Source organism: Heptranchias perlo, chromosome 1 (assembly GCF_035084215.1).
Source record: "Heptranchias perlo isolate sHepPer1 chromosome 1, sHepPer1.hap1, whole genome shotgun sequence".
NCBI classification, from domain to species: domain Eukaryota; kingdom Metazoa; phylum Chordata; class Chondrichthyes; order Hexanchiformes; family Hexanchidae; genus Heptranchias; species Heptranchias perlo.
In genome coordinates, this window is record NC_090325.1 from 38,798,495 (window position 1) to 38,819,697 (window position 21,203).

The 21,203-nt window shown below is 43.9% G+C and overlaps 1 long non-coding RNA gene across 1 annotated transcript; it reads right to left on the bottom strand.

Moving 5' to 3' along the window:
• Positions 1-4,321: 4,321 nt before the first annotated feature.
• On the bottom strand, positions 4,322-10,273 carry LOC137325087 (uncharacterized). Its single transcript, XR_010963817.1, has 2 exons — positions 10,004-10,273; positions 4,322-6,132 (listed from the first exon to the last, which is right to left on the bottom strand). It is a non-coding gene; the product is annotated as an uncharacterized lncRNA (long non-coding RNA).
• Between the last annotated feature and the right edge of the window lie 10,930 nt (positions 10,274-21,203).

Consider the following 21,203-nt stretch of genomic DNA (forward strand, 5'->3'; position numbering starts at 1 on the left):
GGAACGGTAATGAAGTCTGTTGATGACACCAATTTAGGAGGCATAGAAAACAGTGGGGAAGAATGAAAGAAATTGTAAGAGCATAAGTTATTGGAATTGGCAGATAGGTGGCAGAAGCAGTTCAATGCAGAGAAATGTGAAGCAGTATATTGTGCAGAAAAAGAACAATGAAAGGAAATATATTAAATGTTAAGAATCTTAACAAAATAGAAGATCAGGATGCAGATATATCAATCTGTAATGGTTAGGTGCAGGTAAAAACTGCAATAGAAAAGGAAAATAGGTTTCCAGATGTTTTACATGGGGACATTGAATATAAAAGCAAGGATGTTGGTTAGGTCATAGTTGGAGTGTTGTGTGCAATTCTGGGCACCCAATCATAGGAAGGGTATTCAAGCCATGGAAAGGTACACCAAAGATTCACAAGAATGACACTGGAAACAAAAGGTTGCCCTGAGTGTGCACTTTCTGCGTAATTCTGCTGGGAGTGCAACAAAGGGGCCAGAAAATGGACCGGCATCCTAATTCGCTTGGTCCCAGACTCTGCTACAAGTTTCCACAAGGGCCCATTTGGGGCAGAACCTTCATCCACCCCAAACATAGCCCTTGACATCAGAGGGAATTCCCAAGCCAGTAATTTCCTTGTCATCAATCTGGGCTATGCTAAGCAGCCGGTACACCAGGCTCAGCCAGCGTACTTGCAGTCTGGCCGGCAGATGTTTGGCCCAACTGGGGAGGACCAGGTTTGGGGATGGGCCTGGATCCCCAGAGAAAATTTCAAGTAGCTCTTCTTTACATGGGACTGTCTGACCCTTTTAAAATTTTGTTCTATGCAAGTGGCACCACCTGCATTTCCCCCTCTTCAAGCGGGCACTCAAGATGTGCTCATAGTAGCACAGGCACCCGTCACTGACATTTAAATTAAGGGAGCCCACCTTCCCATGGATTCTTCGGCTGGGTCAGAAGCAGCGTTCAGCACTGGATGCTTCCTGGTTCTTGTGCTGGCAGAGTTGTCCCGTGGATTTTTGGGACTGTTATAATTATGAAAAAAAACTCAAAAATGTGCGGATTGTTTCACTGTAACAAAGAACAACAACAAATTTATACTTGTATAGCACCTTTAATGTAGAAGAATGTCCCAAGATTCTTCAAAGAAGAGTAAACATGGACAGTGAGGAAGGAATTAGGAGAAGTGACCTAAGGCACAGTCAAATCATAGGTTTTCAGAAGGCGTTAAAGGCAGTGAGGGAGGAAGTGAGGTAGATGAGTTCAGGGAGGAAGTACAAGAGCATAGCACCTTGACAGCTGATAGCTGTGCCAATGATGGTGCAATGGGAAAGGGGGGGAATCAAAGAGGCCGCAGTTAGAGGAATGAAGGGCTCATAACAGGACATAATGATGGAGGATGTCACAGAGGTAGACTGTGGAAGGATTGGTAGACCAGGACAAGGTTTTGAAATCAAAAATGAAAGGAGACTCTTATATGGGTTTTCAAAATTATGGAATATTTTGAGAGGGTAAATATTTTTTCCACTGGTTGGTGAATGGGTAATAAATGGGAAAGACTATCACTAGAAGGGGAAGTCAGAAATGTTTTTTTTGAAAACAATGGTTATTAGAACATGGAGGGCGCTAAATTGGGCCATGTAGCGCCAGTCGCCATCTTGGTATAGGAGTTAGCATAGGCGCAGATAACAAACGCTGGAATCATGAAAAGTCGGGAGAAAATGGCTTCAATTAGATTGCAATGCTGATTTAAAGTGATAGACACCATTTTGGGACTTAACGCTCAACTCAACGCACAGTCTTAACCCGGACAGTCTGAATGCGTCTCAGAGTGCCCAGAAGTCCCCCCACCAGCGTTATTTAAAGGGAGCATGCAGGATTTACAAGTTAGTGGCTGGATTATTGCTTCTGGCTGCGGAAACATTTGTAACTATTTTGGAGGTCTTCTAGACTTGAATACTAAGATTGGGGGAAAGACCCAAACATTTAGAGCCAGGATGTGCAGGAGTGAAGTTAGGAAATGCTTCTACACGCAAAGGGTGGGAGATGTTTGGAACTCTCTTCTGCAAATGGCAGTTGATGCGAGCTCACTTGTGAATGTTAAATCTGAGATTGATAGATTTCTGGGAACTAAGGGTATTAAGGGATATGAGGCTAAGGTGGGTATATGGAATTAGGTCACAGGTCCGCCATGATCTCATTGAATGGTGGAACAGGCTCGAGGGGCTAAATGCCACTGCCACTTGCTGCCTCCTGATATGTGCCACCTTCTCCTGCTAGAAAGCGGGACGTGTGTCTGGGTGATGTGCCTGTCATGGTTGAATAGCTGCCAGTGTGTGTGGCCTGTGAGTTGTGGGTGGGCGGCGTGAAACAGTGGTAATGTCTAAGGGTGAGAAGAAGCATCTGATTGGAAGAGTTGAGTACTGATGGAAAGGGTTTGTCGGTACGTGGGTGATGGGGGGTGTAGTGTGTGGTGCAGTTGGTAGGAGGCGCCACTTGACAGTTGACCTCACTCGCCTTGACCACTCATGTCAAAGCATTGAACTTCTTCCTGCACCACATCCATGTTCATGATGCTGTGCGCCTGGCATTGACTTCATGCCCCGCTGCCTCCCACTGCCTTTTGAATATATGTCTGGAGGGGCACTTGCCCACCCCCTGCAGATAAAGGCAGTCCCTCCTTCTGTCCACCTCTTGCACGAAGGTCTCCAGTGCATCAGCAGAGAACGTTGGTGCACGTGCTCTCGCAGGCCTGGCCCTAACTCAGATCGGCAGATTGGTGAGGTCTGGCGTGCAGGTTGGAGGATGTGGGATTTAGTAGTGCGCAAACTTTATTCAATGTTTCAACAAAACTCATCAGTGTGTAAACATAGGGATGGGATCTGCATCTGTGTTTTACGTGTGCGATGTCTGATCTCTGTTCAGACTCTGTGCAGACAGTAGACTGTTATTTTCAGCAAATAACAGGTACCAGCTACCTCTAAGTGATTTCGAAGAAACATCCTCCCTTTAAGAGATTGAGCTCCCCTGGTGGTGAAAAGTGTGAATTGCATTGATTCCACTTGCTTCTGTGATGGTGGGGATATCGGGAGGAGGCCGAGATGGATCATTCACTCGGCACTGCTGGCTGAAGATGGTTGCAAACGCATCAGCCTTGTCTTTTGCACTCATTTGCTGGACTCCGTCATCATTAAGGAAGGGAATGTTTGCAGAGCCTCCTCCTCCCGTTAGTTGTTTAATTGCTCCACCACCATTCACGACTGGATGTGGCAGGACTGCAGAGCTTTGATCTGATCCGTTGGTTGTGGAATCGCTTAGCTCTGTCTATAGCATGTTGCTTCCACTGTTTCGCATGCATGTAGTCCTGAGTTGTAGTTGGCACTGAGTTGTAACTGGCACTGTTATAAATAGTCCTCTACTGTTTTCAGCCTTGGTGGTGTCCTGTGCTATGGGCCTCAGCCTTTCACCTACGAAGCTTAATTTAAAATAAGAGTACAGCTTGAAAGAGGTGTCACCTGTCCCTATCCTCTCCCTCGCAGTGCAGTGCAGAAGTCCTGTGGAGCAATGGTTAAATTATGCAATTGCTTTTGTGAATTTATTACTATAATTGACATTTCTACATTTTTTTATTATTTAGTAATAACGCAATTGTATAATTTTTCCCATTTTTAAGTGGGGAACTGATTTCTAATAACTTCAATTGCAAGCCTGCTCAATATCCCTAACTGATTGATACACAAATGCAAAAGTTGTACTCTGCAAGTTTTGTTAAGGCAAGATTTACAGGGCCCAAAATTCTGTCCCGTTGTGTCTTGTCCATTGCTGGAGGAGTTGCGGAAAGTGGGAGGAACCCGATTGCGCCGGGATTGTGCCTTGAGAACGGGAGGCGGGGAAATTCCAGTGGGGAGAGTGCACTTTACAAACAAAAATAAATTCAATTACGACAGCAATAAGAATGTTATACATTGCCCCTCGGCTAGTGAGGGGGGAAAACTGACAAAGGTTTCGTCTCCTAATCACTATCCAGTGACCCTCGTGGAAATTGTGAATTTGTGGATATGAGGTGAAATAATATCAGGCTCAGCTGCGTTTTTCCCCAAATAGCCAACATCCTCTGTCTTGGTTTATACCTCAGGGATGGTCACTTCTGCAAGGTACTGAAAGGTGCGAGACATTCACAACAATACCCCACTATGAATTAACAGTCCACGAGAGGAACGGAGAAATCTGGGGGAAAAACAACTCCTGTAAAGGCCACAATTCTATCACATATCAAAAACCTGACCCTTAATAATAAAGTCAATAATTCCATGCATTTTCACTCACAAATAGATTTAATGTAAAACATATGCAAGATCTTTGCTTTGGTGCAGTTGTGAAACTCAATATTGTCATCGCCAAGTTTGCCCCTGGTTAAGGGAACTGGATATCGACATATAACCTTGGACCCTGACTTATCAGCTCCATTGCTATTGTATTATGCTTGGAATTAACTGTACTGATCATATCACTAACTAAAATATGAAGTCTCAAGTGAAGTAGCTAAGGGGAACAGGTAGGGTGGATAGAGAGAAATTATTTCTGCTGGTTGGGGATTCTAGGAATAGAGGGCACAGTCTAAAAATTAGAGCCAGACCTTTCAGGAGTGAGATTAGAAAACATTTCTATACACAAAGGGTGGTAGAAGTTTGGAACTCTCTTCCACAAATGGCAATTGATACTAGCTCAATTGCTAAATTTAAATCTGAGATAGATAGCTTTTTGGCAACCAAAGGTATTAAGGGATATGGGCCAAAGGCAGGTATATGGAATTAGATCACAGATCAGCCATGATCTTATCAAATGGCAGAGCAGGCATGAGGGGCTGAATGGCCTACTCCTGTTCCTATGTTCCTATCCTTATCTGAAAGTATCCATTAGCACCAGTTTTTCTGGGTTGACCACATTCGAAGGAAACCAAAGGATAAGCCAATGACATCTTCAATCACCCTACCAATTTGACCACGGAAAGCAACCCCAAGAAATGCTCCAGCTCCTCTATCCCAAATATTTCTTAAGGCTCACGTTCAATAACCAAAATATTGCAGCCCAAGACCAAGTCAGGTGTAAATAAGTCACGGCTGCCTGGAGTTCTGATTGAGGAATACAAACTGGTGATACATCCCAGTGAAGCCATATTGCTCTGCTTCACAGTCCTCACTAGCATTTGATTCTGGCATCATTTCTGTGGTTATCAGTTTACTTAATGTTGAGCAGAGAATTCTACAATGTCAATCTACCATCAGGGAAGTGCTGTCTATTTGCTTTGCTTTGGCACCCCCCTCCTTGCTTTCAAAAAGCTTCCTCAAAGCTGTTCTATTTGACCGTGCCTTTGGTCCCTCACCCTAATCTTTTCCCATTACCCTTTTTTCCTCCTACCCTCACTGTTTATCACTCAATAAAAGCACTTTAAAAGCAAATGCTATCGATGTATAAACCGTTGTTATGGCAAAGTTTATACATTGACATATTACCAAACATTCTTCAAAAAATTAGTGTAAAATGAGAGCTATACTGCTTTTTGTTTCCTAACTGGACAGGAAGCCAGCAGTTTGACCTCTATTCCTCTCTCAGCTCTCCCTGTCTGGCGGGTTGGCCAGTAGGCTGCTAAATAAACTGGCTGTCACTCACCCCTCCCCTCCCAGGTAGGGATGCCTCGAAACTATCTCCTGCTGTTCTTAAATGAATAAGTCTGGATGATTCACATGAAGGTGTAAACAATATCCATTGTCTTAAGCCGAAATGCTTTGTACAAAGCATCAATCCACAGATGGCTTCATCTGATTCAAATATATATCTCCCAGCACTTCATGGTCAGAAAATGTTCTGTTCATTAATGTTATTGATTTTTCAGTATTCGAGACCAGGTACCCATTGTTAGTGTAATACTCATATAATTCTCATTGATTATATGACATGTAATTCTAACTTTATAAGCAGACAGCTAATTAGGTGTCAGATTTGGCTCAGTGGTAGCACTGTCACTTCGGCGTCAGAGGGCCATGGGTTAAAGTCCTTTTCCAGATTACAGGATCCCTGCTTCTGATCACGATCAATACTGCCAGATGGAAAGTCTGTGTGTGGATGCTGAAGAAGAACAGAATCAGGCTCAGCTGTGATGTCTTCCACAGCAAATAATATACCAACATTCATTGTCCAGGTCATACATGAAGAATGGCTACTTAGGTAAGGTGGCTGCTGTGCCCATGGGCCTCTACTCCAGCAGAGTCTGGGCCTTCAGCATAAGAAAACTGAAAATTGGTAACAAAAAAAAGTCCAGAATACATAATGACTGCAAGAGAATAATTTTACAATGTAAGAGGAATGGAATTTGAGCCTCCAATTAGAAGGGATACATGCTGATATCCAACTGCTCCTTGTTTTGAATTTGAAGAAACAGCTGTACAGCTAATCAACATACTGTACACTGTGCAAACTGTGATTAGACAAATAAATTAAAAGATTGTAGCAAGGTTTGTTTATGTAATTTGCTCTGAGAAATCACCAGGACAGCAAGAATCATGGCAGGAGTTCCATTAATAGCATTTATGGGATTGAAATCCAGCATTGCACTACTTTCACTGATGTGAGGTTTGATGATGAAATTTCGCATTGTTATTTCAGGAAGTAAGCTGATTTCAAGGTACTGAATGATAGTTACTGGTCTGAATCTAGTCTAGGGGTTCAAAGTTATTAAAGAAAGAAAAAAAAGAAAGATCATGCATTTACATAGCGCCTTTCATGACATCAGGGTATCCCAAAGTTTTTCGCAGCCAATGAGGTACTTTTAAATTGTAATCACTTTTGTAATGAAGGCAAACACGGCAGCCAGCTTCCCTACAACAAGATCCCACAAACCGGATGAGATAAATGACCAGATAATTAGATTTTTTTTGTTGTGTTGATTAAGAGATAAATATTGGCCAGGACACTGGGTGGAGTCCCCTGTTCGCATATTCCCTCTCCAAGACGACCAGGCATGGACTCGACCACGAAAGAGAGGCAGGCAGCCAGAGCAACCCTCCCCGCGAGCCACGCTCATCCTGGACCTCTGAATGGTTGTCTTTGCCATGCCCAGGAGCAGACATACGAGAACGTCCACCAACTTGCCTGCGACCCCCCTTGCCCCCACCCTCTATCGGGTGGCCAAAGAACAGAAGGGTTGGTCTAAACTGCAGCTATAAATGGAGAAGCAGCCCCGTAGGAGCTACATTTGCAAGGTAAGTAACTATGTAAGTTCTAAGTTTCATAAACAGCACTTTCTCATACTTATAAATCTATAGCTTTAACTTTTGTCCCCTTTCAGGTGAGATTCCAACACCAAAAAATGATCTTTGGCCACTTCTCTGTCCGGTCAATGGCCCTATGTCTAACTTCCCACAGGCCCGCTTCACATTTGCTACTTTCCGTTACCCGGTCACGGCCTTCGACATAAATATTTCTTCACTGCCGGCCGTTCCTCCATCGCTACTTTGCACCCAATATCAGACCTTACATTGAAACTGTATCATCCACTCATTTACATACGTCCTTTTCCCCTGTAGTTGGAGTATAATTTTGCAATGAATGTACGGAGGAGCGGATTACCCATCAGTGAAATTTGAACAATAAAGGTTGGAACTGAAGGCTGGGAATTTTGGAGAACACAATTTTCTATAGCATGATCCTCATTTGTGGTTCAGTCAAGAGCAAGTTAAGAGGTTGTAAAAGAGCAGAGTGGAGTAGCATCCAAAGAGATGGCTCTTTCTCAGTGGGCAGTGATCACCGAATAGGGTGACACTCATTAGTTGCAATGTGGGATTTTGGGAGGTGTAGAGGGAACACACTGCCCTGTGATTATAAATCACGCAAAAGTGCTATTAAGGGTAAAATGAAGTGTAAATGCAAAAGTGCTTTACACAAAGCTGCATTCCCAATGGGGAGCCATGGTTGCAGAGAGAGTGGGTTGGAGAATCGGATCCTGCTTCCCAGTAGCTCTATCTCCTACCAGAATATGGCTCTCCACTTGGGGTACAGGAAGGCAGCATTGCCCCTTCTCTCTCACAGCTTTGAAGCTTATGTGGTCAAGTTCACATACATTACAAAACTTTCATGACCAAAGCTGGTGTATAAATATATCAGAACTTGTCTTGCTGTGTCAGATCTTGATGGCTCAGTGATTTTCGATAAGGTCAACAACACACTGATCATGAAACATTTAACAGACCTGTTATGTTATTAACAATAATTAATTAATCATAGCTAATTATTGCCCTTTGTAATGTTTACTGGATTGATTAGGATTTGACATAAACTATCTCCCTCAGGAGAATTACTAACCCACCCCCATCCAGGCTGAAGGAGACATAAAGCATATTCTCCACAGAAGATTTTCTTTCTTCTACTCACAATTTTCTTGTGGGCTTTAATTATTTAGTTTTTAGGACAATTAGGAGTTCATTTGATTCCATTCCCCTCTGACTCTTGTTAGAATTTAAGCTCTTTTGATTGCTATCTGCAAATGTTACATATGACTCATGGCACTTGTTACATGACATTTAAGATACATACAGAAGTATGTAGACAATTGCACATAGTTGGGTAGCACTGCACATAATAAATAGATGTTATTGATTTTTATCAGGAAGCCACAAGCTGAGTGGAGACAAAGAGGGAGGCAGGATTGACGCATATTGTGTACTGGGTACCAGCAGCAGGGAGACAGTTTTGGAGGGTGGTGGAAAGCTGGTGACACCCTATTATTCTTGAAGTCTGGACTCTAGGTTGAGTGGGGTGTTCATGGTAGTGCTGAGGAAAGTGGTGAGGAAAGGGTAAACATGGGGTAACATGAGTATGTAGGAAAAGGAGACTCACATTTTGTTGATTTTCCTACTGCATTCACAATCCATGCAACACTTGCTAGGACTGGCAGATATCTGGTTCATGTGTTCATCATAGAGGGGGGTGGGCTGGGAGTCATTAAATTGTTTTTGTATTTTTTGAGTGTTTATTTTTTCTGTTTAAAACAGAGAGGACCAGTTCTCTAGACAGTTTTAGGGTATCGAGTGAGGCCAACATTTAATGGATTTAAAGTCCACAAGATTCGATTATACATCATTTTTTAAAAGCGGTGGAGAGGTTAAAATAAACCACAAAGAAGGTCAATAAGATTTGGGGCTTTGCATTGAAAGGGATTGAATACAAAAGCAACAGGATCACGATGACTGTGTAAAATTACGGTTACGCCATATCTGGAATACTGTGTGCAGCTTTGGGCTTCTCACTAAAGGAGGGATATAATAGCCCTGAACAAAGTGGAACGTAGACCTACTAGGATGATATCAGGAAAGGCAAGAATCTTTTTCTTGAATGGAGAAGATTGAGGAGATTTGTTGGAGGTGTTCAAAATTATAAAGGTAAACATAGATAAATTAATTCCATCGGTAGGTAAATCAAAGACCATGATGTTAAGATAAGCATTAGCTACATAAAGAGAAAGATTAGAAGAAAGTTTTCCTGCAGATATTGGAATGTGGAATGCTGTGCTACATGTGGTGATCAATGATAAATTGATTACAACATTCAAAAAGGCACTGGGATAATTACTTTAAATAGAATACAAAAGGGTGTGAAAATCCAGGAAAATAGGACTGTTTCGGGGAAAAAGTAGGAAAATGGGACAAAAAAGGTAAGTTACTTACCTGAATGTGGAGTTGGGAGGAGCAGGTGTACTCCTCCCAACCTCACATTAAACTACCCTCTCGATCCCCGATCTCCCTCTCCCCTGGCCCCGAGATCACCGACCTCCAGACCCTGATCCTGCAAGCCACTGCCAGCTAACGCTACACACCCCGGCCACTGAACGCTCCACCCCCGAAACCCATGATTCCCCCTCCACAAAGCTCACCAACCCTCCAGAGACCCGTGAACCCCCCACCCACTCCGAGACCCGCAATAATTCCCCAAGGCCATCATTTACCTGTGGGCTGCAGTGGCCCGAACTTCCTGCACTTACCTTCTTGGACTCCTCCCGCAGTGCGGTTGGTATTTGAATGAGGTCTGAGACCCAATATCCGTGGTTCCTCAGACCGCACCATTTGTGTCCAGAGTACGTACCCTGAGCGAGGGGTAATAATGGGCACTCCTGAATTTCGAGGCCTTCATTTATTTTTCTCTATAAAATGGAGGAATACTTTGATCAAAGTATTGCTCTGCGCAGCATGCTCGCCAGTCTCTACCAACACAACTTTGTAGTTAGTTGTTAAGAGTTGTGCAGGACCAGTCAGGTTTGATCTGATTTTATTTCCAGGTCACTTGCTGAGGTTGGAAACTTGCTATGTGCAAAATTGTGGCTGTGAACCCATATCTAATTACAGTCAACCAACCTTCAGTTTAATGTTTGAAGATAATGATGTTGCCTTTAGCTGATCCAGTTAATACTATTGGGACTTTACGGACAGCAATCCCACACAGAGTTAAACATTCAGTTCCAAACACAACCTTCACTGTTGCCTTCAGCTGCTCTATTTCTTCACATCAATCCTTTGACTCCATACAAATTTTCTCAGTTTTACCTTTTTTTTTCCTCATCCTATTTTCTTATCCTCTCTTCTCGAGGTGATGACTCTTGCTGGAGTATGGTTTTACAGCCACCAGGCAACCTATGATACCTTGCCCAAGTGATTATACTTCTTGTGTGAGCCGAGACATTAAATATTTTCAGGATACTCAACTATTGTGGGTCAAAAAGGTCGAGAGTGATCACTGATCATGGGGTCACTGCAAAATTATCAGGAGCAGGAGCCCTCACTGATCTTTCCCTTCCCTAGTTCAGAGTTACTAAGGCCAATTGCAACTATCCCAGTTGAGGTTTTTCTCCCTCTTTTGTCGGAATCCCAATAATATTAACTCTTACTTTTGCTTTTGTTTAATCCTTTAAAAATCTAGAGTTCTACTTTTTAAGATAATGATATTGCCTTTAGCTGATCCAGTTAATACTATTGCTGGAATTATGTTGTGACTTTACGGACAGCAAACCCACACAGAATTAAACATTGTGATCAAAAAAATCTGAAGTATTTTATATGACCTAAACATTTGAAACCTTCAGCCTCTAGGGGGAGCAAACAAACAGCAAATTAAGAGTCATCCAGTGCATAGAACCCTGGTTAATAAATATTAGCAGGGTTAACTCTTGTCAAAATCCTGAATTGGCATTTAGTTTGGTGAACACTTTTACCTTTATCAGCCGGGCTAAAGTCTTGTTGATACTTTAGGTGTAATTTTCTGATTTTGTGCTCCTAATGAGGAGCCTCGCTCACATTGCATATTGGAAATTTGGGCATGTGCTGTGCACGATTGTCCAACTACTAACATAAAATGGGGTGGACAATTGAATTTCCAATATGTGTACTCTCAGCAGACAAGGCTCACTTTCTTGGACCGCAGAATGGGAAGATTACCCTTTTTGTTTTGCTATTTCATAATTAAATTTCCCCCAATTTTCTCCTCTCCTCTCTTAAAAGTGCCAAGTGCTGACTATTGCTGAGGTATGGTTTCGTGGATGTGACTGCCTTGCAGCACCACACTCTAGTGGCTATTCTTCAAGTGTGAGCCTAGACAGTGAGTGACAGCAGACTATTTGATTATGGAGGAGGAAGGGATGGGCATCAGTGCTGAGCTGATTCTTGGACTCATTTTGTCATGCAGGTAATCGCTCTCCTGAGGTCATTGGATAGTAATCAGGGGAATGGGAACTCTGGCTGTGTTTTCCCTGCCTAGCCTAGGGGCATTGTGACCTACTATATCACCCATTCTGCCACTCTGACTGAGATCAGCTAACTCAGCGCAGACCTGGGATCAGATTTTAGATCTTCCTGGTCGGTATGGCTCAGCGATCATTATAATCAGCGTACTTGCCAATGGAGCCATGAGGCAGGTTAATTCTGAATTTAAATTTATTCATTCAAGAGACAACATCTCAGACACTGACATCATTGGGGGCACTCAATCTGAGTTCTTTAATGAAATGTCTGCAAAATATTCAGTAAACAGTGGGTCTAATTTGCAGTTCTTCAAGATAATAGAAAGAAATTTGCATACAAAACAGATTATTGACTGTAAATACAATCTGTAAGGACTGAGTTTTTGACCTCTATTGAAAACGTCCTTGCCAACGTAACTTGTAATAAAATAATGGCAAACACACTTTGGTAGAAAAAAGGGTGTATTGTTTGAGGGAGGTGATGAAAATATATTTTTCTGAATCGCCCTATAAACTTAAATGTTATAAAGGTAGAAACACCTTTACACTTAGTTCTGTCTGTCTGTCATCTATCGTCACCCTGTTTTGTTTGTGCTCTACACCAGCTGGCTCATGGCCGTCTGGAAGCAGACATTTTTTGTAGAACTTTGCCTCGTAACATTCTGAAATTCTGTTGTACTGAATGAAGAGTTACCCATAATCTACTGCCATGCCAGTATAGCAGAACTTCTCATAACGGATGCTTCTAACCTGCAGTTCTATGGCAGTGTAACAAGGGAGAGCCCAGTAAGTATTTTTCTATATAATCAACCCCATTTCATGTCAAAACCCTGGGGTCTACCCACCTTTCTCCGCCACATTCCCAGAACAAGGGAATTTTCTTCTCTTTGCCAGATTTTCCATGCTTCCCCCACCTCTACTATTCTGCTGCAACCATTTACACCTCCTCTGGACCAATCTTCTGTTTCTTTACTTGTCCCATTACCACCCCCTTTTGCCTTGTGCCATCATCCCTTTTGACATTTAATCACCCCTGCCCTCCACCATGTCACAGATTTTCCCTTTTGTTCTTTCCTTCCATCCCCCTCCCCTCACCCTTTTCCGCCGGCTCTGTACTTGCTTAAAAACTGTTAATCTCTAACATCTTCCAGTTCTGATGAAAGATACTGCCTGACCTGCTGAGTGTTTCCAACATTTTCTGTTTTTATTTCAGATTTCCAGTATCGGCAGTATTTTGCTTTTCCATTTTATATCATAAAGGTTTATAGTTTTCTAGAAACTTAAAACACTCAAAAATAACTAAAATATATTCTTTAAATAATGTGTAGGGTTCTACTTTTAATAATACTGGATTATGTTTCTGAGCTTCCTCTAAAGTAATAGAGAGAGGAAATTATTGCACCAGATTCTTACTTATGCCAGAATTAATGGCTGTCAATCCATGTATTGGATTAAGCACACAAGTCCAGTGAGATGAGCAAAATTTAAGAATTTGCTCTGATTTGACTTTCATTTATGGAACAACCATAAAAAAAAACTAAATTAAGCACTGGAGATTTCTGCGCTCCTCCAATTCTGTCCTCTTGCACATCCCCAATTTTCATTGCTTCAATATTGGTGGCCGCACCTTCAACTGCCTAGGTCTTAAGCTCTGGAATTGCCTCCCTAAACCTCTCCGCCTCTCTACCTCTCTCTCCTCCTTTAAGATGCTCCTTAAAACCTACCTCTTTGACCAAGCTTTTGATCACCTGTCTTAATATCTCCTTATGTGGCTTGGTGTTAATTTTTTTTTGATAACACTCCTGTGAAAGACCTTGGGATGTTTTACTATGTTATAGGCACTATATAAATGCAAATTGTTGTTGGTTGCTTAACCGCAGATGTGGAGCCATTGCCTTTCATGGGTATGTACTGGTTTTGTATGGTACCAAATCTTCTTTGAATACTTCCCACCCTTTGTCTGTAGGTTTACCAATTAACAGCTCAGCCCAGTTTATTGTGATCAATTTATTTCTCATCCCTTCAAAGTTTGCCTTACCTTGGATTAAATTTAAAACCCTGGTTTGGGATTCTCGCTTCTCCTTCTCATACCTGATATCAAATTCAATCACATTATGGTCACAATTCACAAGATATTGTATTACAGTCAGATTGTTAACTAATTCTGGCTCATTACTCATCACTAAATTTTACATGGCCTTATCACTTGTTGTTTCTAAAATATACAGTTCCAGAAAACTGTCCCGAATACATTCTAGAAATTTATTGCGTTTACTACTTGAGCTATTCTGCTTCTCCCAGTGTATGAAAATTAAAATCTCCCATTATAACTACATTGTTTCTATTACTTACGTCCCTGATCTCCTTATTTATACATCCACCACCCCCGACTACATCAGTACTGTCAGGAGATTTGTAGACAACTCCCACCAGAGTCTTGCATCCTTTACTGTTCCTTAGTTCTACCCGTACTGTTTCTACTGCCTGTTCATCCTTACCGAAATCCTTACTTTCCACTGCTGTAATTGTATCTTTCATCAATATTGCTATTCCTCCTCATTTCCAATTTCCCTGTCCTTTCTAAAGACCCTATAGCCAGGAATATTGGTCTGCTAATCATGCCCAGCTCATAGCCAGGCCTCTGTAGTGACTATTACATCATACCCTTTAAGCTGAATTTGTGCTTCTAACACATTTTTTAAAAATTTCTTATGCTACCTGGATTCGTGTACAGAACTGTTCATCATATGCCCTGAAGGTGTATTTCTCACACTTGTTCTCATTATGTGGAGATGCCGGTGATGGACTGGGGTTGACAATTGTAAACAATTTTACAACACCAAGTTATAGTCCAGCAATTTTATTTTAAATTCACAAGCTTTCGGAGATTTTCTCCTTCCTCAGGTAAATGTTTCAAGATCTCCTTGAAGCCTACGCATTTATACATATTGAATAATACATGGTGTTTACAGACTGCCTCTGCAACTGCCCGTTGCCAAGGCAATCACCGTGTTCAGACAGAGAGGTGTCATCTGCAGAACCCCCGAATACACATTCAACAAAAAAACAAACAGGGAAAAAAAAACAGAGAAAAAAAAAGAGAAAAAAAAACAGAGAGAGAGGCAGAAACATCCGGAAGGCAGAGAGAGCCAGCAAATGACCCATTATATTAAAAACAGATAACATTTGTTCGCTGGTGGGGTAACGTGTAGCGTGACATGAACCCAAGATCCCGGTTGAGGCCGTCCTCATGGGTGCGGAACTTGGCTATCAATTTCTGCTCGACGATTTTGCGTTGTCGTGTGTCTCGAAGGCCGCCTTGGAGTACGCTTACCCGAAGGTCGGTGGATGAATGTCCATGACTGCTGAAGTGTTCCCCGACTGGGAGGGAACCCTCCTGTTTGGCGATTGTTGCGCGGTGTCCGTTCATCCGTTGTCGCAGCGTCTGCATGGTCTCGCCAATGTACCATGCTCTGGGGCATCCTTTCCTGCAACGTATGAGGTAGACAACGTTGGCCGAGTCACAGGAGTATGAACCATGCACCTGGTGGGTGGTGTCATCTCGTGTGATGGTGGTATCTGTGTCGATGATCTGGCATGTCTTGCAGAGTTTACCGTGGCAGGGTTGTGTGGCGTCGTGGACGCTGTTCTCTTGAAAGCTGGGTAGTTTGCTGCGAACGATGGTCTGTTTGAGGTTGGGTGGCTGTTTAAAGGCGAGTAGTGGAGGTGTGGGGATGGCCATAGCGAGGTGTTTGTCCTCATTGATGACATGTTGAAGGCTGCGGAGAACATGGCGTAGTTTCTCCGCTCCGGGGAAGTACTGGACGACAAAGGGTACTCTGTTGGTTGCGTCCCGTGTTAGTCTCCTGAGGAGGTCTATGCGATTTTTTGCTGTGGCCCGTCGGAACTGTCGATCGATGAGTCGAGCGTCATATCCCGTTCTTACTAAGGCGTCTTTCAGCGTCTGTAGGTGTCCATCGCGTTCCTCCTCGTCTGAGCAGACCCTGTGTATTCGCAGGGCCTGTCCATAGGGGATGGCCTCTTTGACGTGGTTAGGGTGGAAGCTGGAAAAGTGGAGCATCGTGAGGTTGTCCGTGGGCTTGCGGTAGAGTGAGGTGCTGAGGTGCCCGTCTTTGATGGAGATTCGTGTGTCCAAGAAAGAAACTGATTCTGAGGAGTAGTCCATGGTGAGCTTGATGGTGGGATGGAACTTGTTGATGTTATCGTGTAGTCTCTTTAGTGATTCCTTGCCGTGGGTCCATAGAAAGAAAATGTCGTCGATGTATCTGGTGTATAGTGTTGGTTGGAGGTCTTGTGCAGTGAAGAAGTCCTGCTCGAACTTGTGCATGAAAATGTTGGCGTATTGGGGTGCGAATTTGGTCCCCATGGCTGTTCCGTGTGTTTGGGTAAAGAACTGGTTATCGAAGGTGAAGACATTGTGATCCAGGATGAAGCGGATGAGTTGTAGGATGGCTTCCGGAGATTGGCTGTTGTTGGTGTTGAGTATTGATGCTGTCGCAGCGATGCCGTCATCGTGGGGGATACTGGTGTATAGTGCCGAGACGTCCATCGTGGTGAGAAGTGTTCCTGGTTCAACTGGTCCGTGGGTACTGAGTTTTTGTAGGAAGTCTGTAGTGTCGCGACAGAAGCTGGGGGTTCCCTGTACGATGGGTTTCAGGATGCCCTCGATGTATCCAGAGAGGTTCTCACACAGGGTTCCGTTGCCTGATACGATGGGACGTCCGGGTGTGTTGGCTTTGTGTATCTTTGGGAGGCAGTAGAAGTCTCCCACGCGGGGATTACGTGGGATGAGAATGCGTAGGATGCTTTGAAGGTCTGGATCGAAGGTCTTGATCAGTTTGTTGAGCTGGTGGGTGTGTTCTTTGGTCGGATCTGCGGGTAACCGTCTGTAGTGTGAAGACAGTCTGAAGACAGTCCAGAATGTCACCCGAGTCTGAAGACAGTCCAGAATGTCACCCGAGCACAACGCAACGCCATCAACGCTCTCAAGACCAACCGCAACATCGTCATCAAACCAGCGGACAAAGGAGGAGCCATAGTCATACAGAACAGAACAGACTATTGCAAAGAAGCATACCGACAACTGGACAACCAGGAACACTACAGACGGTTACCCGCAGATCCGACCAAAGAACACACCCACCAGCTCAACAAACTGATCAAGACCTTCGATCCAGACCTTCAAAGCATCCTACGCATTCTCATCCCACGTAATCCCCGCGTGGGAGACTTCTACTGCCTCCCAAAGATACACAAAGCCAACACACCCGGACGTCCCATCGTATCAGGCAACGGAACCCTGTGTGAGAACCTCTCTGGATACATCGAGGGCATCCTGAAACCCATCGTACAGGGAACCCCCAGCTTCTGTCGCGACACTACAGACTTCCTACAAAAACTCAGTACCCACGGACCAGTTGAACCAGGAACACTTCTCACCACGATGGACGTCTCGGCACTATACACCAGTATCCCCCACGATGACGGCATCGCTGCGACAGCATCAATACTCAACACCAACAACAGCCAATCTCCGGAAGCCATCCTACAACTCATCCGCTTCATCCTGGATCACAATGTCTTCACCTTCGATAACCAGTTCTTTACCCAAACACACGGAACAGCCATGGGGACCAAATTCGCACCCCAATACGCCAACATTTTCATGCACAAGTTCGAGCAGGACTTCTTCACTGCACAAGACCTCCAACCAACACTATACACCAGATACATCGACGACATTTTCTTTCTATGGACCCACGGCAAGGAATCACTAAAGAGACTACACGATAACATCAACAAGTTCCATCCCACCATCAAGCTCACCATGGACTACTCCTCAGAATCAGTTTCTTTCTTGGACACACGAATCTCCATCAAAGACGGGCACCTCAGCACCTCACTCTACCGCAAGCCCACGGACAACCTCACGATGCTCCACTTTTCCAGCTTCCACCCTAACCACGTCAAAGAGGCCATCCCCTATGGACAGGCCCTGCGAATACACAGGGTCTGCTCAGACGAGGAGGAACGCGATGGACACCTACAGACGCTGAAAGACGCCTTAGTAAGAACGGGATATGACGCTCGACTCATCGATCGACAGTTCCGACGGGCCACAGCAAAAAATCGCATAGACCTCCTCAGGAGACTAACACGGGACGCAACCAACAGAGTACCCTTTGTCGTCCAGTACTTCCCCGGAGCGGAGAAACTACGCCATGTTCTCCGCAGCCTTCAACATGTCATCAATGAGGACAAACACCTCGCTATGGCCATCCCCACACCTCCACTACTCGCCTTTAAACAGCCACCCAACCTCAAACAGACCATCGTTCGCAGCAAACTACCCAGCTTTCAAGAGAACAGCGTCCACGACGCCACACAACCCTGCCACGGTAAACTCTGCAAGACATGCCAGATCATCGACACAGATACCACCATCACACGAGATGACACCACCCACCAGGTGCATGGTTCATACTCCTGTGACTCGGCCAACGTTGTCTACCTCATACGTTGCAGGAAAGGATGCCCCAGAGCATGGTACATTGGCGAGACCATGCAGACGCTGCGACAACGGATGAACGGACACCGCGCAACAATCGCCAAACAGGAGGGTTCCCTCCCAGTCGGGGAACACTTCAGCAGTCATGGACATTCATCCACCGACCTTCGGGTAAGCGTACTCCAAGGCGGCCTTCGAGACACACGACAACGCAAAATCGTCGAGCAGAAATTGATAGCCAAGTTCCGCACCCATGAGGACGGCCTCAACCGGGATCTTGGGTTCATGTCACGCTACACGTTACCCCACCAGCGAACAAATGTTATCTGTTTTTAATATAATGGGTCATTTGCTGGCTCTCTCTGCCTTCCGGATGTTTCTGCCTCTCTCTCTGTTTTTTTTTCTCTTTTTTTTTCTCTGTTTTTTTTTCCCTGTTTGTTTTTTTGTTGAATGTGTATTCGGGGGTTCTGCAGATGACACCTCTCTGTCTGAACACGGTGATTGCCTTGGCAACGGGCAGTTGCAGAGGCAGTCTGTAAACACCATGTATTATTCAATATGTATAAATGCGTAGGCTTCAAGGAGATCTTGAAACATTTACCTGAGGAAGGAGAAAATCTCCGAAAGCTTGTGAATTTAAAATAAAATTGCTGGACTATAACTTGGTGTTGTAAAATTGTTTACAATTGTTCTCATTAGTTTTGGTTGCTGATGTTCTGTACATAGCTGATGCTCTGTACATTGCTGATGCTGATGTTCTGTATATTGCTATATAGGCAAAGTAATATGTTTTAATTTTCATCCCTCCTTCCTCATTTTTAACAGGTATTTTATTAATACTTTCTATAATTTTATTAATACTTTTCTATACCCAAAGTATTTATATTATCTTTATTCCTTTTGTACTCTGACCTTTGCTCTTATCTCCTCTTTTCTTACCTCTACCCCCCGCCATTATTGGTTTAAAGTCTTTTCTTTATCCTTTCCGCTAGGACCTTGGTTCCAGCCCAGCTCAGGCTCAGCCCATCCCAGCTCCTTCCTGTCCCAGTACTGGTGCCAGTATCCTATGAAATGGAATCCTTCCTTCCCACACCAGTCTTTCAGCCATGCATTTATTTTCCTGATCTGTTTACCTGTATAATGTTTGGCATAGTGGGAGACTTTCAACTGCCGGTCGCCTGTATCTCACCTGAAAAACGGGCAGCCGGCAGTTGAAAGTCTGGTGGGAACCTGGGTCACCCATTTGCCCACCTGAATCAACTTTTAGGCAGGTCTTCAAAACAGGCGGGGGACTGTTTATGTACGCAAACTGGGGTCCTTTTTTTTTATTCGTTCACGGGATGTGGGCGTCGCTGGCGAGGCCAGCATTTATTGCCCATCCCTAATTGCCCTCGAGAAGGTGGTGGTGAGCCGCCTTCTTGAACCGCTGCAGTCCGTGTGGTGACGGTTCTCCCACAGTGCTGTTAGGAAGGGAGTTCCAGGATTTTGACCCAGCGACAATGAAGGAACGGTGATATATTTCCAAGTCGGGATGGTGTGTGACTTGGAGGGGAACGTGCAGGTGGTGTTGTTCCCATGTGCCTGCTGCTCTTGTCCTTCTAGATGGTAGAGGTCGCGGGTTTGGGAGGTGCTGTCAAAGAAGCCTTGGCGAGTTGCTGCAGTGCATCCTGTGCATCCTGCGCCTGTTGTAGGAGAAATAGCAAAGCGTGCACCGCGAATGTCAGTTACTTTTCTCCAGGCATTGAGAGGCCTAATCAGCTGGAGGCCTCTCCCAAAAGGCAAGTTTTCATTTTTTTGAAGATTTTTGTGAGGACAGGAGGAGCTGGAGTGCCTCGCCGGGCCCCACAAAGATCTCCTGGTCAGCTGCCATCCCATTCTCGCCCTCCTTAGAGCACCAACTTCTTGTGACAATATTCATGCTTTTAAAAGTTTCCTGGTTTGTCCTTCCATTTAGTAACTTGGAACAAAACAATACAACTGAAGTATTGAAAGCCGCCCCACTGATTCAGTAGTGGTCGTCGTAGAGAGAAGCAACTCTGTTCATGAAATTCCTCTTAAAAGTTGCTAAAAAAAGAGTCCTCTCACATTTTTTCTATGGATGCAAGAAAATTGATGCAACCTTAAAAAACACTGTGTACTGTAAGCTTAAATTTATAATTTTCCATCAAAATAAAAGCTTCAATTTGTTTGTTTCTGCCCCAGATCTCAGAATCCCTCTCCCAGTGATCCCAGATCCTAGGACTTTCTGCAGTGTTGTAAAAACATCTCCAGTGTTCCAGAAGGCTGGGACCTCCATCCTCTCTCAATGCTTCATTCAAAATATAGCTAGTCTGAGCCCTCATCCCATACTGCCAGGCTCCAGACGGCCATCCCATTGCTCCCAGGTTCTGTGACTGCTCCCAATACTTATAAGTTGGTGCCCTGTAATACAACTTGATGTAATACTAGTAATACTTAACTCTTATAAATCCTCCAACTCACTGTGAGTAACACCATGAGAGATCTATTAGTATATACAAACAAGGTATGACTAGTGTGTGTTTTGTTTGTCATCTTGTCTATATGCAAATTACTTTTACGTGTCACCCTTCAAAAACGTATTAGAAACAAAGCCAATCATTTGCAATGTACAAAGCTTTAGAAAATATCTTATTGACACAAGAGTGAGCTTCTGACTGATCTTAGCAATCACACATAAAATAAAGAGAAAGAAAGCCAGTTACTTAACTTTGGTTGCTTCTGCACTTGAATGCTGAAACTTACATGCAGTTCCTAATCCACAAAGTTCCCTGATCAAACAATTATGACAGTCAGATTCAGCTACACCTGTGATTTGCTTCTGAGGCAGTTTCAACTTTGGACGTGGGTCAGGGCAGGACTTCCACC